Below are 15,224 nucleotides of genomic sequence, written 5' to 3'. Positions count from 1 at the left end.
GGAGATAGAGAGGGAGGGAGGGGAGAGAGAAAGAGAGTGTTAGGAGGGAGGGAGATAGAGAGGGAGGGAGGGAGGGAGGGGAGAGAGAAAGAGAGTGTTAGAGAGGGAGGGAGGGAGGGAGGGAGGGAGGGAGGGAGGGGGAGGGAGGAGGGAGAGAAAGAGAGTGTTAGAGAGGGAGGGAGATAGAGAGAGAGGGAGGGAGGGAGGGAGTGTTAGAGAGGGAGGGAGATAGAGAGGGAGGGAGGGAGGGAGGGAGGGAGAGAGGGAGGGAGGGAGGGAGGGAGAGAGAAAGAGTGGGGGAGGGAGAGAAAGAGAGATGGAGGGGAGAGAGAAAGAGAGCATTAGAGAGGGAGGGAGGGAGGGAGGGAGGAGGGAGGGAGGGGAGAGAGAAAGAGAGATGGAGGGGAGAGAGAAAGAGAGCATTAGAGAGGGAGGGAGATAGAGAGGGAGGGAGGGGAGAGAAAGAAAGAGATTGTTAGAGAGGGAGGGAGATAGAGAGGGAGGGAGGGGAGAGAGAAAGAGATTTGTTAGAGAGGGAGGGAGATAGAGAGGGAGGGAGGGAGGGAGGGGGAGAGAGGAGGGAGGGAGGGAGGGAGGGAGGGAGGGAGGGAGAGAGGGAGGGAGGGAGAGAGAAAGAGAGATGGAGGGGAGAGAGAAAGAGAGCATTAGAGAGGGAGGGAGAGAGAGGGAGGGAGGGGAGAGAGAAAGAGAGTGTTAGAGAGGGAGGGAGATAGAGAGGGAGGGAGGGAGGGAGGGGAGAGAGAAAGAGAGCATTAGAGAGGGAGGGAGATAGAGAGGGAGGGAGGGGAGAGAGAAAGAGAGGTTAGAGAGGGAGGGAGATAGAGAGGGAGGGAGGGGAGAGGGGGAGAGAGGGAGGGAGGGAGGAGGGAGTGTTAGAGAGGGAGGGAGAGAGAGAGAGGGAGGGAGGGAGGAGAGAGAAAGAGGGAGTGTTAGAGAGGGAGGGAGGGAGGGAGGGAGGGAGGGAGGGAGGGGAGGAGGGAGGGAGGGGAGAGAGAAAGAGAGCATTAGAGAGGGAGAGAGATAGAGAAGGAGGGAGATAGAGAGGGAGGGAGATAGAGAGGGAGGGAGGGAGGGGAGAGATGAAGAGAGCATTAGAGAGGGAGGGAGATAGAGAGGGAGGGAGGGAGGGAGGGGAGAGAGGGAGGGAGAGAGGGAGGGAGGGAGTTAGAGAGGGAGGGAGATAGAGAGGGAGGGAGGGAGGGAGTGTTAGAGAGGGAGGGAGAGAGAGAGGGAGGGAGGGAGGGAGGGGGAGGGAGGGAGAAAGAGAGGGAGGGAGGGGAGAGAGAAAGAGAGATGGAGGGGAGAGAGAAAGAGAGCATTAGAGAGGAGGAGATAGAGAGGAGGGAGGGGGAGAGAGAAAGAGAGTGTTAGAGAGGGAGGGAGATAGAGAGGAGGGAGGGAGGGAGGGGAGAGAGAAAGAGAGTGTTAGAGAGGGAGGGAGTGTTAGAGAGGGAGGGAGATAGAGAGGGAGGGAGGGAGAGGGGGAGAGAGGGAGGAGGGAGGGAGGGAGTTAGAGAGGGAGGGAGATAGAGAGGGAGGGAGGGAGAGAGAAAGAGAGTGTTAGAGAGGGAGGGAGGGAGGGAGGAGGGAGAGGAGGGAGGGGAGAGAGAAAGAGAGATGGAGGGGAGAGAGAAAGAGAGCATTAGAGAGGGAGGGAGATAGAGAGGGAGGGAGGGGAGAGAGAAAGAGATTGTTAGAGAGGGAGGGAGATAGAGAGGGAGGGAGGGAGGGAGGGAGAGAGAAGAGAAAGAGACTGATAGAGAGGGAGGGAGATAGAGGGAGGGAGGGAGGGAGGGAGGGAGGGAGGGGAGAGAGAAAGAGAGTGTTATAGAGGGAGGGAGATAGAGAGGGAGGGAGGGAGGGGGAGAGGGAGGGGAGAGAGGGAGGGAGGGAGGGAGGGAGGGAGGGAGAGAGAAAGAGAGGGAGGGGAGAGAGAAAGAGAGATGGAGGGGAGAGAGAAAGAGAGATTAGAGAGGGAGGGAGGGAGGGAGGAGGGAGGGAGGGAGAGAGAAAGAGAGTGTTAGAGAGGAGGGAGGGAGGGAGGGAGGGAGGGAGGGAGGGAGGGAGGGAGGGAGGGAGGGAGGGAGAGAGAAAGAGAGTACTTAGAGAGAGGAGGGAGATAGAGAGGGAGGGAGGAGGGAGGGAGGGAGGGAGGGAGGGAGGGAGGGAGGGAGGGAGGGAGGAGGAGGGAGAGAGAGAGAGAAAGAGAGGGAGGGAGAGAGAAAAGAGAGATGGAGGGGAGAGAGAAAGAGAGCATTAGAGAGGGAGGGAGATAGAGAGGGAGGTAGGGAGGGAGGGAGGGAGGGAGGGAGGGAGGGAGAGAGAGAAAGAGAGCATTAGAGAGGGAGAGAGATAGAGAAGGAGGGAGATAGAGAGGGAGGGAGATAGAGAGGGAGGGAGGGAGGGAGAGACAAAGAGAGCATTAGAGAGGAGGGAGATAGAGAGGGAGGGAGGGAGGGAGGGGAGAGAGGGAGGGGAGAGAGGGAAGGGAGGGAGTTTAGAGAGGGAGGGAGATAGAGAGGGAGGGAGGGAGGGAGTATAGAGAGGGAGGGAGAGGAGAGGGAGGGAGGGAGGGAGGGAGGGAGGGAGGGAGGGAGAGAAAGAGAGGGAGGGAGGGGAGAGAGAAAGAGAGATGGAGGGGAGAGAGAAAGAGAGCATTAGAGAGGGAGGGAGATAGAGAGGGAGGGAGGAGAGAGAAAGAGAGTGTTAGAGAGGGAGGAAGATAGAGAGGGAGGAGGGAGGGAGGGAGAGAGAAAGAGAGTGTTAGAGAGGGAGGGAGTGTTAGAGAGGGAGGGAGATAGAGAGGGAGGGAGGGGAGAGGGGGGAGAGAGGGAGGGAGGGGAGGGAGGGAGGGAGGGAGGGAGAGAGAGAGGGAGGGAGGGGAGATAGAAAGAGAGATGGAGGGAGAGAGGGAGAGGAGAGGGGAGGGAGATAGAGAGGGAGGGAGGGGAGAGAGAAAGAGAGTGTTAGAGAGGGAGGGAGATAGAGAGGGAGGGAGGGAGGGAGGGGAGAGAGAAAGAGAGGTTAGAGAGGGAGGGAGTGTTAGAGAGGGAGGGAGATAGAGAGGGAGGGAGGGGAGGGGAGAGAGAAAGAGAGTGTTAGAGAGGGAGAGGAGGGAGGGAGGGAGGGAGGGAGGGAGGGAGGGAGGGAGGGAGGGAGGGAGGGAGGGAGGGAGGGAGGGAGAGGAGAGAGAGAGAAAGAGAGGGAGGGGAGAGAGAAAGAGAGATGGAGGGGAGAGAGAAAGAGAGCATTAGAGAGGGAGGGAGATAGAGAGGGAGGAGGGAGGGAGGGAGAGGAGGGAGGGAGGGAGGGAGGGAGGGAGAGGGAGAGAGAAAGAGAGCATTAGAGAGGGAGAGAGATAGAGAAGGAGGGAGATAGAGAGGGAGGGAGATAGAGAGGGAGGGAGGGAGGGAGAGACAAAGAGAGCATTAGAGAGGGAGGGAGATAGAGAGGGAGGGAGGAGGGAGGGGAGAGAGGGAGGGGAGAGAGGGAGGGAGGGAGGGGAGTGTTAGAGAGGGAGGGAGATAGAGAGGGAGGGAGGGAGGGAGAGAGAGGGAGGGAGTTAGAGAGAGGGAGGGAGGGGAGGGAGGGAGGGAGGGAGGGAGGGAGGGAGGGGAGAGAGAAAGAGAGATGGAGGGGAGAGAAAGAGAGATAGAGAGGGAGGGAGATAGAGAGGGAGGGAGGGAGAGAGAAAGAGAGTTAGAGAGGGAGGGAGATAGAGAGGGAGGGAGGGAGGGAGGGAGAGAGGAGAGAGGAGAGAGGGAGGGAGAGTTAGAGAGGGAGGGAGAGAGAGGAGGGAGGGAGGGGAGAGGGGGAGAGAAGAGAGGGAGGGAGGGAGGAGGGAGGGGGAGGGAGGGAGGGAGGGAGAAAGAGAGGGAGGGAGGGAGAGAGAAAGAGAGATGGAGGGAGAGAGAAAGAGAGCATTAGAGAGGGAGGGAGATAGAGAGGGAGGGAGGGGAGAGAGAAAGAGAGTGTTAGAGAGGGAGGGAGATAGAGAGGGAGGGAGGGAGGGAGGGAGGGGGAGAGAGAAAGAGAGTGTTAGAGAGGGAGGGAGTGTTAGAGAGGGAGGGAGATAGAGAGGGAGGGAGGGAGGGGAGAGAGAAAGAGAGTGTTAGAGAGGGAGGGAGGGAGGGAGGGAGGGAGGGAGGGAGGGAGGGAGGGAGGAGGGAGGGAGAGGGAGAGATGGAGGGAGAGAGAAAGAGAGCATTAGAGAGGGAGGGAGATAGAGAGGGAGGGAGGGGAGAGAGAAAGAGATTGTTAGAGAGGGAGGGAGATAGGAGGGAGGGAGGGAGGGAGGGAGAGAGAAAGAGAGTTAGGAGGGAGGGAGATAGAGAGGGAGGGAGGGAGGGAGGGGAGAGAGAAAGAGAGGTTAGAGAGGGAGGGAGGAGGGAGGGAGGGAGGGAGGGAGGGGAGAGAGAAAGAGAGTGTTAGAGAGGGAGGGAGATAGAGAGGGAGGGAGGAGGGAGGGAGGAGGGAGGGGAGGGAGGGAGGGAGGGAGGGAGGGGAGAGAGAAAGAGAGGGAGGGGAGAGAGAAAGAGAGATGGAGGGGAGAGAGGAGGGAGATTAGAGAGGGAGGGAGGGAGGGAGGGAGGGAGGGAGGGAGGGAGGGAGGGGAGAGAGGGGAGGGAGGGAGGGAGAGAGAAAGAGAGTGTTAGAGAGGGAGGGAGGGAGGGAGGGAGGGAGGGAGGGAGAGGAGGGAGAGGAGGGAGGGGAGAGAGAAAGAGAGTGTTAGAGAGGGAGGGAGATAGAGGGAGGGAGGGAGAGGGAGGGGAGAGAGGGGAGGGGAGGGAGGGAGGGAGGGAGGAGGGAGGGAGGGAGGGAGAGAGAGAAAGAGAGGGAGGGAGAGAGAAAGAGAGATGGAGGGGAGAGAGAAAGAGAGCATTAGGAGGAGGAGATAGAGAGGGAGGTAGGGAGGGAGGAGGGAGGGAGGGAGGGAGGGAGGGAGGGAGGGAGGGAGGGAGGGAGAGAGAAAGAGAGCATTAGAGAGGAGAGAGATAGAGAAGGAGGGAGATAGAGAGGGAGGGAGATAGAGAGGGAGGGAGGGAGGGGAGAGACAAAGAGAGCATTAGAGAGGGAGGGAGATAGAGAGGGAGGGAGGGAGGGAGGGGAGAGAGGGAGGGGAGAGAGGGAGGGAGGGAGAGGTTAGAGAGGGAGGGAGATAGAGAGGGAGGAGGGAGGGAGTGTTAGAGAGGGAGGGAGATAGAGAGGAGGGAGGGAGGGAGGGAGGGAGGAGGGAGGGAGAAAGAGAGGGAGGGAGGGGGAGAGAGAAAGAGAGATGGAGGGGAGAGAGAAAGAGAGCATTAGAGAGGGAGGGAGATAGAGAGGGAGGGAGGGGAGAGAGAAAGAGAGTGTTAGAGAGGGAGGGAGATAGAGAGGGAGGAGGGAGGGAGGGGAGAGAGAAAGAGAGTGTTAGAGAGGGAGGGAGTGTTAGAGAGGGAGGGAGATAGAGAGGGAGGGAGGGGAGAGGGGGAGAGAGGGAGGGAGGGAGGGAGGGAGTGTTAGAGAGGGAGGGAGATAGAGAGGGAGGGAGGGAGGGAGGGGAGAGAGAAAGAGAGTGTTAGGGAGGGAGGGAGGGAGGGAGGGAGGGAGGGAGGGGGAGAGAGAAAGAGAGATGGAGGGGAGAGAGAAAGAGAGCATTAGAGAGGGAGGGAGATAGAGAGGGAGGGAGGGGAGAGAGAAAGAGATTGTTAGAGAGGGAGGGAGATAGAGAGGGAGGGAGGGAGGGAGGGAGGGAGAGAGAGAAAGAGAGTGTTAGAGAGGGAGGGAGATAGAGAGGGAGGGAGGGAGGGAGGGAGGAGAGAGAAAGAGAGGAGAGAGGGAGGGAGATAGAGGAGGGAGGGAGGGAGGGAGGAGGGAGGGAGAGAGGGAGGGAGAGAGGGAGGGAGGGAGAGGTTAGAGAGAGGAGGGGAGAGAGGGAGAGGATGGAGGGGAGAGAGAAAGAGAGCATTAGAGAGGGAGGGAGGGAGGGAGGGAGGGAAAGAGGGAGGGAGGGAGGGAGAAGAGAGTGTTAGAGGGAGGGAGGGAGGGAGGGAGGAGGGAGGGAGTTAGAGGAGGGAGGGAGGGAGGGAGAGGAGGGAGGGAGGGAGGGAGGGAGGAGAGAGAAAGAGAGTGTTAGAGAGGGAGGGAGATAGAGAGGGAGGAGGGAGGGAGGGAGAGAGGGAGGGAGGAGGGAGGGAGGGAGGGAGGGAGGGAGGGAGAGGGAGGGAGGGGAGAGAGAAAGAGAGATGGAGGGGAGAGAGAAAGAGAGCATTAGAGAGGGAGGGAGATAGGAGGGGGAGGGAGGGAGGGAGGGAGGGAGGGAGGGAGGGAGGGGGAGGAAAGAGAGCATTAGAGAGGGAGGGAGGAGAAGGAGGGAGATAGAGAGGGAGGGAGATAGAGAGGGAGGGAGGGAGGGAGAGACAAAGAGAGCATTAGAGAGGGAGGGAGATAGAGAGGGAGGGAGGGAGGGAGGGAGGGAGGGGAGGGAGGGAGGGAGGGAGGAGCATTAGAGAGGGAGGGAGATAGAGAGGAGAGGAGGGAGGGAGTGTTAGAGAGGGAGGGAGATAGAGAGGGAGGGAGGGAGGGAGGGAGGAGGGAGGAAAGAGAGAGGGAGGGAGAGAGAAAGAGAGATGGAGGAGAAAGAGAGCATTAGAGAGGGAGGGAGATAGAGAGGGAGGGAGGGGGAGAGAAAGAGAGCATTAGAGAGGGAGGGAGATAGAGAGGGGAGGGTAGGGAGGGAGGGAGGGAGGGAGGGAGGGAGAGAGAAAGAGAGCATTAGAGAGGGAGAGAGATAGAGAAGGAGGGAGATAGAGAGGGAGGGAGAGAGAGAGGGAGGAGGGAGGGGAGAGACAAAGAGAGTGTTAGAGAGGGAGGGAGATAGAGAGGGAGGGAGGGAGGGAGGGGGAGAGAGGGGAGAGAGGGAGGGAGGGAGGGAGTGTTAGAGAGGGAGGGAGATAGAGAGGGAGGGAGGGAGGGATAGAGAGGGAGGGAGATAGGAGGGAGGGAGGGAGGGAGGGAGGGAGAGAGAGGGAGGGAGGGAGAGAGAAAGAGAGATGGAGGGGAGAGAGAAAGAGAGCATTAGAGAGGGAGGGAGATAGAGAGGGAGGGAGGGAGAGAGAAAGAGAGTGTTAGAGAGGGAGGGAGATAGAGAGGAGGGAGGGAGGGAGGGGAGAGAGAAAGAGAGTGTTAGAGAGGGAGGGAGTGTTAGAGAGGGAGGAGATAGAGAGGGAGGGAGGGAGAGGGGGAGAGAGGGAGGGAGGGAGGGAGGGAGTGGAGAGGGAGGGAGATAGAGAGTGGAGGGAGGGAGGGAGAGAGAAAGAGAGTGTTAGGAGGGAGGGAGGGAGGGAGGGAGGGAGGGAGGGAGGGAGGGAGGGAGGAGGGAGGGAGGGGAGAGAGAAGAGAGATGGAGGGGGAGAGAGAAAGAGAGCATTAGAGAGGGAGGGAGATAGAGAGGAGGGAGGGAGAGAGAGAGATTGTTAGAGAGGGAGGGAGATAGAGGAGGGAGGGGGGAGAGAGAAAGAGAGTGTTAGAGAGGGAGGGAGATAGAGGGAGGGAGGGAGGGAGGGAGGAGAGAAGAGAGTGTTAGAGAGGGAGGGAGATAGAGAGGAGGGAGGGAGGGAGGGGAGAGGGAGGGAGGGAGGGAGGGAGGGAGGGAGGGAGGGGAGAGAGAAAGAGAGGGAGGGGAGAGAGAAAGAGAGATGGAGGGGAGAGAGAAAGAGAGCATTAGAGAGGAGGGAGGGAGGAGGGAGGGAGGGAGAGAGGGAGGGAGGGAGAGAGAAAGAGAGTGAGGGGGAGAGGGAGGGAGGGAGGGAGGGAGGGAGGGAGGGAGGGGAGAGAGAAAGAGAGTGTTAGAGAGGGAGGGAGGGAGGGGGAGAGGGAGGGAGAGAGGGAGGGAGAGGAGGGAGGGGGAGGGAGGGAGGGAGGGAGGGAGGGAGGAAAGAGAGGGAGGGAGAGAGAAAGAGAGATGGAGGGGAGAGAGAAAGAGAGATGGAGAGAGAGAAAGGGATTAGGAGGGAGGGAGGGAGGGAGGGAGGGAGGGAGGGAGGGAGGGGAGAGAGAAAGAGAGCATTAGAGAGGGAGAGGAGGGAGGGAGATAGAGAGGGAGGGAGATAGAGAGGGAGGGAGGAGGGGAGAGACAAAGAGAGCATTAGAGAGGGAGGGAGATAGAGAGGGAGGGAGGGAGGGAGGGGAGAGAGGGAGGGGAGAGAGGGAGGGAGGGAGGGAGTGTTAGAGAGGGAGGGAGATAGAGAGGGAGGGAGGGAGTGTTAGAGAGGGAGGGAGATAGAGAGGAGGGGGAGGAGGGGAGGGAGGGAGGGAGGGAGGAGGGGAGAGAGAAAGAGAGATGGAGGGGAGAGAGAAAGAGAGCATTAGAGAGAGGAGGAGATAGAGAGGGAGGGAGGGAGAGAGAAAGAGAGTGTTAGAGAGGGAGGGAGATAGAGAGGGAGGGAGGGAGGGAGGGGAGAGAGAAAGAGAGCATTAGAGAGGGAGGGAGATAGAGAGGGAGGGAGATAGAGAGGAGGGAGGGGGGAGGGGGAGGGAGGGAGGGAGGGAGGGAGGAGGGAGTTAGAGAGGGAGGGAGAGAGAGGGAGGGAGGGAGGGAGAGGAAAGAGGGTTAGAGAGGGAGGGGAGGGAGGGAGGGAGGGAGGGAGGGAGGAGAAAGAGAGATGGAGGGAGAGAGAAAGGAGCATAGAGAGGGAGGGAGATAGAGAGGGAGGGAGGGGAGAGAGAAAGAGGAGAGAGGAGGGAGATAGAGAGGAGGAGGGAGGGAGAGAGAGGAGAGATAGAGAGGGAGGGAGATAGAGAGGGAGGGAGGGAGGGAGGGAGAGAGAAAGAGAGGAGGGAGGGAGATAGAGAGGGAGGGAGGGAGGAGGGGAGGAGGGAGGAGAGAGAGGGAGGGAGGGAGGGAGGGGAGGAGAAAGAGAGGGAGGAGAGAGAAAGAGAGATGGAGAGAGGAGAGAGAGATTAGAGAGGGAGGGAGAGGGAGAGAGGGAGGGAGGGGAGAGAGGGAGGAGAGAGAAAGAGAGCATTAGAGAGGGAGGGAGATAGAGAGGGAGGGAGGGAGGAGGGAGGGAGGGAGGGAGGGAGGGGAGAGAGAAAGAGAGCATTAGAGAGGGAGGGAGATAGAGAGGGAGGGAGGAGGGAGGGAGAGAGGAGGGAGGGAGGGGGGAGAGGGAGGGAAGAGATTAGAGAGGGAGGGAGAGAGAAGGGAGAGATGGAGGGGAGAGAGAAAGAGAGCATTAGAGAGGGAGGGGAGGGAGATAGAGAGGGAGGAGGGAGGGAGGGAGGGAGGGAGGAGAGGAGGGAGGGAGAGAGGGAGGAGGGGAGAGAAAGAGAGCATTAGAGAGGGAGGGAGATAGAGGAGGGAGGAGGGAGGGAGATAGAGAGGGAGGGAGGGAGGGGGAGAGAAAGAGAGCATTAGAGAGGGAGGGAGATAGAGAGGGAGGGAGGGAGGGAGAGAGGGAGGGAGGGAGAGATAGAGAGGGAGGGAGGGAGGGGGAGTGTTAGAGAGAGAGGGAGGGAGATAGGAGGGAGAGGGAGGGAGGAGGAGGGAGGGAGGGAGGGAGGGAGATGGAGGGGAGAGGAGAAAGAGAGAGGAGAGGGAGAGAGAAAGAGAGATGGAGGGGAGAGAGAAAGAGTGCATTAGAGAGGGAGGGAGATAGAGAGGGAGGGAGGGAGAGGAAAGAGAGTGTTAGAGAGGGAGGGAGATAGAGAGGGAGGGAGGGAGGGAGAGAGGGAGGGAGATAGGAGGGAGGGAGGGAGGGAGAGAGAGAGGGGAGGGAGGGAGGAGAGGAGGGAGGGAGGGAGGGAGGGAGGGAGGGAGGGAGGGAGGAGGGAGGGAGGGGAGAGAGAAAGAGAGTGTTAGAGAAGGAGGGAGATAGAGAGGGAGGGAGGGAGGAGAGAGAAAGAGAGCATTAGAGAGGGAGGGAGATAGAGAGGGAGGGGAGGGAGGGAGGGGGAGAGGGGGGAGAGAGGGAGGGAGGGCGATAGAGAGGAGGGAGATAGAGAGGGAGGGAGGGAGGGAGTGTTAGAGAGGGAGGGAGATAGAGAGGGAGGGAGGGAGGGGAGAGGGGGAGAGAGGGGAGGGAGGGAGGGAGGGAGGGCGGGAGGGAGAAAGAGAGGGAGAAAGAGAGGGAGGGAGGGGAGAGAGAAAGAGAGATGGAGGGGAGAGAGAAAGAGAGCATTAGAGGGAGGGAGGGAGATAGAGAGGAGGGAGATAGAGAGGGAGGGAGGGAGGGAGGGGAGAGAGAAAGAGAGCATTAGAGAGGGAGAGAGATAGAGAAGGAGGGAGATAGAGAGGGAGGGAGAGAGGGAGGGAGGGAGGGGAGAGAAAGAGAGCATTAGAGAGGGAGGGAGATAGAGAGGGAGGGAGATAGAGAGGGAGGGAGGAAGGGGAGAGAGAAAGAGAGCATTAGAGAGGGAGGGAGATAGAGAGGGAGGGAGGGGAGGGAGGGGAGAGAGGGAGGGAGGGAGGGGGAGGTAGAGAGATAGGGAGGGAGGGAGCATTAGAGAGGGAGGGGAGAGAGAAGGAGAGATAGTGAGGGAGGGGAGAGAGAAAGAGCATTAGAGAGGGAGGGGAGAGAGAAAGAGAGATAGGGAGTGAGGGAGGGGAGAGAGAAAGAGAGTGTGAGGGAGGGAGGGAGGGAGGGAGGGAGCGGGAGGGAGGGAGTGTTAGAGTACTCAGGACACCAGCGGTGCTCCAGAAGTCTTTGATGTTCTGCAAATTTCAAATTTAATTATAGCGAACCCCTACCTCTTCCTCTCCTTTCCTCATCCCCCTCTCCTCCCCTCCATGCTCTCCACTCCTCTTGTGCTTAAACAAGCTTTACTGCCTCACGTTTTTTTTGTTGCTTTAAATACGCACATACTTTTAGCCTTTTTTTTGTTGCTGTGCTGAAGTTAAGAGACTTACATGCCCTGCAGTAGGGGTTAATTATTCATTGGGATGTGTGTGTGTTTGAGTCTGTGTGTGTGTGTGGCAGGCCAGCAGTGGGGTAGAATCTGGGTCGTGTTGAGATGACCATGGTACAGTATCTTGGTAGCCTCTAGTGCTTATTGCCAAGCCAACCAACCACATCTCTCCTGTGCTTTCTGGGGGGGTCTCTCTCTCTCTCTCATTGGGACTCCCAATCGCGGCCAGATGATACAACCTGGATTCAAACCAGGTACTGTAGTGATGCCCGTTGCACTGAGATGCAGTGCCTTAGATTCGCTGTGCCACTCGGGAGAAACCTCTCTAATGTGCTTTGGAACTGTCTGAATGAGGACTCGGGTCACATAGAAAATACTAACCATTTACTGCATCATAGAGACACAAAATTCCTACTACGGCAGGATCGTATTCATTAACGTATGCAAATTATTATTTTTTTTTTTTTAAATAAAAGTTTCTCATTGGACAAGTAGTTCCTCTCTGTTTCAGTCCATTATTTTCCATTTGGTGCCTAATGAACACGACTCAGTTCTACAAGACAAACATCTCTCAATCAATCAATGAAACTGTATTGGTCATATACACACACAGTTTACAGTGTAAAAAGGTACAGTACAATAATCAAGATCAATGATAAAAAGTGAAATAAAAAACATTTAGTCATCTCTAGCTAGAATATGCAATGAAATTGTCAAAACTAAACAACAAGGCCTTAAGCTCCCTGTGAAGGAAACATTTCACGGACCTTTATTGTCAACCGTTTGAACTTTTGTGATCTTGAACGGCCCCAACGGCAGCAGACCCCCTTATCCGTTGGTACAGCCAGGTACTTCCATTTGGAAGACTGGGGTTAGAGGTTAGCCTCTACATGACATGTAACGCGGAATATGTCTAATGATAAGAATTAGAGAAGCTCAGTTATCGAGAAGTTAGAATAAAATCAGTGCTTGACCTGTGTCGATGAGTCAGCTCTGGAAGGTCATGGATCTTTACACATGCTAATAGCTCTCCAAACGTCAAAGTGTTTTTGTTACTCTTGCTGCTCTGGATCTTGGCATTTCTCCAATGTATAAATGTATAAAAAACTATTCTAGAAACAATGGCTAGTCATGGTTTATAGACATGGTCTGGCTGTCAAATGTCATTTTTAAAGTGAATTGCAACCTTTCTCTATTCCGTTTCAACTGAACTTATCTAACATTAACTGCACTAACTGGCTAGCAAGCTTAGTTCGTAGCTACATTAACACTAACTGGCTTAGTTCCTAGCTAGCTTGGTAGAACATGGTTGGCAAATAGCTAAAATTGTACAGCCAGCTTTTTTCTATATCTATATGCTGTTACAATTACCAAACGTTTGGATAAACAAATTATTTATGAAACCATGATGTGATGTATGACAGGATTGGATGTTGTATGCAATTTCAATTGCGTTTGAATTGCTTTGTGTATCAGCAAAGTTGCTTTGAAATTGATTCCAAATTGTTTTGTGTGACATAGGCTTTAGAATGACACCCCGAGTTTTTCTCTGTCTGTCTCTCTGTCTCTCTGTCTCTCTCTCTCTCTCTCGCCCCTCTCTCTCTCTCTCTCTCTCTCTCTCTCCTCTCTCTCTCTCTCCCCTCTTCTCTCTCTCTCTCTCTCTCTCTAGCTCCCTCTCTCCCCTATCTCTCTCTCTCTCTCTCTCTATCTCTGTCTCTCTGTCAATTCAATTCAATTCAATTCAAGGGCTTTATTGGCATGGGAAACATGTGTTAACATTGCCAAAGCAAGTGAGGTAGACAACATACAAAGTGAATATATAAAGTGAAAAAACAACAAAAATTAACAATAAACATTACACATACGGAAGTTTCAAAACAGTAAAGACATTACAAATGTCATATTATATATATATATACAATGTACAAATAGTTAAAGGACACAAGATAAAATGAATAAGCATAAATATGGGTTGTATTTACAATGGTGTTTGTTCTTCACTGGTTGCCCTTTTCTTGTGGCAACAGGTCACAAATATTGCTGCTGTGATGGCACACTGTGGAATTTCACCCAAAAGATATGGGAGTTTTTCAAAATTGGATTTGTTTTCGAATTCTTTGTGGATCTGTGTAATCTGGGGGAAATATGTCTCTCTAATATGGTCATACATTGGGCAGGAGGTTAGGAAGTGCAGCTCAGTTTCCACCTCATTTTGTGGGCAGTGAGCACATAGCCTGTCTTCTCTTGAGAGCCATGTCTGCCTACGGCGGCCTTTCTCAATAGCAAGGCTATGCTCACTGAGTCTGTACATAGTCAAAGCTTTCCTTAATTTTGGGTCAGTCACAGTGGTCAGGTATTCTGCCGCTGTGTACTCTCTGTGTAGGGCCAAATAGCATTCTAGTTTGCTCTGTTTTTTTGTTAATTCTTTCCAATGTGTTAAGTAATTATCTTTTTGTTTTCTCATGATTTGGTTGGGTCTAATTGTGCTGTTGTCCTGGGGCTCTGTAGGGTGTGTTTGTGTTTGTGAACAGAGCCCCAGGACCAGCTTGCTTAGGGACTCTTCTCCAGGTTCATCTCTCTGTAGGTGATGGCTTTGTTATGGAAGGTTTGTGAATCGCTTCCTTTTAGGTGGTTGTAGAATTTAACGGCTCTTTTCTGGATTTTGATAATTAGTGGGTATCGGCCTAATTCTGCTCTGCATGCATTATTTGGTGTTTTACGTTGTACACGGAGGATATTTTTGCAGAATTCTGCGTGCAGAGTCTCAATTTGGTGTTTGTCCCATTTTGTGAAGTCTTGGTTGGTGAGCGGACCCCAGACCTCACAACCATAAAGGGCAATGGGCTCTATGACTGATTCAAGTATTTTTAGCCAAATCCTAATTGGTATGTTGAAATTTATGTTTCTTTTGATGGCATAGAATGCCCTTCTTGCCTTGTCTCTCAGATCGTTCACAGCTTTGTGGAAGTTACCTGTGGTGCTGATGTTTAGGCCAAGGTATGTATAGTTTTTTGTGTGCTCTAGGGCAACAGTGTCTAGATGGAATTTGTATTTGTGGTCCTGGTGACTGGACCTTTTTTGGAACACCATTATTTTGGTCTTACTGAGATGTCAGGGCCCAGGTCTGACAGAATCTGTGCAGAAGATCTAGGTGCTGCTGTAGGCCCTCCTTGGTTGGTGACAGAAGCACCAGATCATCAGCAAACAGCAGACATTTGACTTCGGATTCTAGCAGGGGGAGGCCGGGTGCTGCAGACTTTTCTAGTGCCCGCGCCAATTCGTTGAAATATATGTTGAAGAGGGTGGGGCTTAAGCTGCATCCCTGTCTAACCCCACGACCCTGTGTGAAGAAATGTGTGTGTTTTTTGCCAATTTTAACCGCACACTTGTTGTTTGTGTACATGGATTTTATAATGTCGTATGTTTTACCCCCAACACCACTTTCCATCAGTTTGTATAGCAGACCCTCATGCCAGATTGAGTCGAAGGCTTTTTTGAAATCAACAAAGCATGAGAAGACTTTGCCTTTGTTTTGGTTTGTTTGGTTGTCTGTCTCTCTCTCTCTCCCCTCTCTCTCTCTCTCTCTCTCTCTCTCTCTCTCTCTCTCTCCCCTCTTCTCTCTCTCTCTAGTCTAGCTTCCTCTCTCTCTCCCCCTCTCTCTCTCCCCCTCTCTCTCCCCCTCTCTCTCTCTCTCTCTCTCTCTCTCTCTCTCTCTCTCTCTCTCTCTCCCCCTATTCTCTCTCTCTAGCCCCCCTCTCTCTCTCTCTCTCTCTCTCTCTCTCTCTCTCTCTCCCTCCTCTCTCTCTCTCTCTCTCTCTCTCTCTCTCTCTCTCTCTCCCCTATTCTCTCTCTCTCTCCCCCTCTAGCTCCCCCTCTCTCTCTCTCTCTCTCTCTCTCTCTCTCTCTCTCTCTCTCTCCCCTATTCTCTCTCTCTAGCTCTCTCTCTCTCTCTCTCTCTCTCTCTCTCTCTCTCTCTCTCTCTCCCCTCTCTCTCTCTCTCTCTCTCTCCCCCTATTCTCTCTCTCTAGCTCCCCCTCTCTCTCTCCCCTCTCTCTCTCTCTCTCCTCTCTCTCTCTCTCTCTCTATTCTCTCTCTCTCTAGCTCCCCCTCTCTCTCTCTCTTTCTCTCTCTCCTCTCTCTCTCTCTCTCTCCCCTCTTCTCTCTCTCCTCTCTCTAGCTCCCCCTCTCTCTCTCTCTCTCTCTCGCTCTCTCTCTCTCCCCTATTCTCTCTCTCTAGCTCCCCCTCTCTCTCCCCCTCTCTCTCTCTCTCTAGCCCCCCTCTCTCTCTCTCTCTCTCTCTCTCTCTCTAGCCCCCC

The sequence above is a fragment of the Oncorhynchus nerka genome, linkage group LG18, assembly GCF_034236695.1.
Source record: "Oncorhynchus nerka isolate Pitt River linkage group LG18, Oner_Uvic_2.0, whole genome shotgun sequence".
In the NCBI taxonomy this organism is placed as follows: Eukaryota; Metazoa; Chordata; class Actinopteri; order Salmoniformes; family Salmonidae; genus Oncorhynchus; species Oncorhynchus nerka.
Note: the sequence above shows the minus strand (reverse complement) of the source record.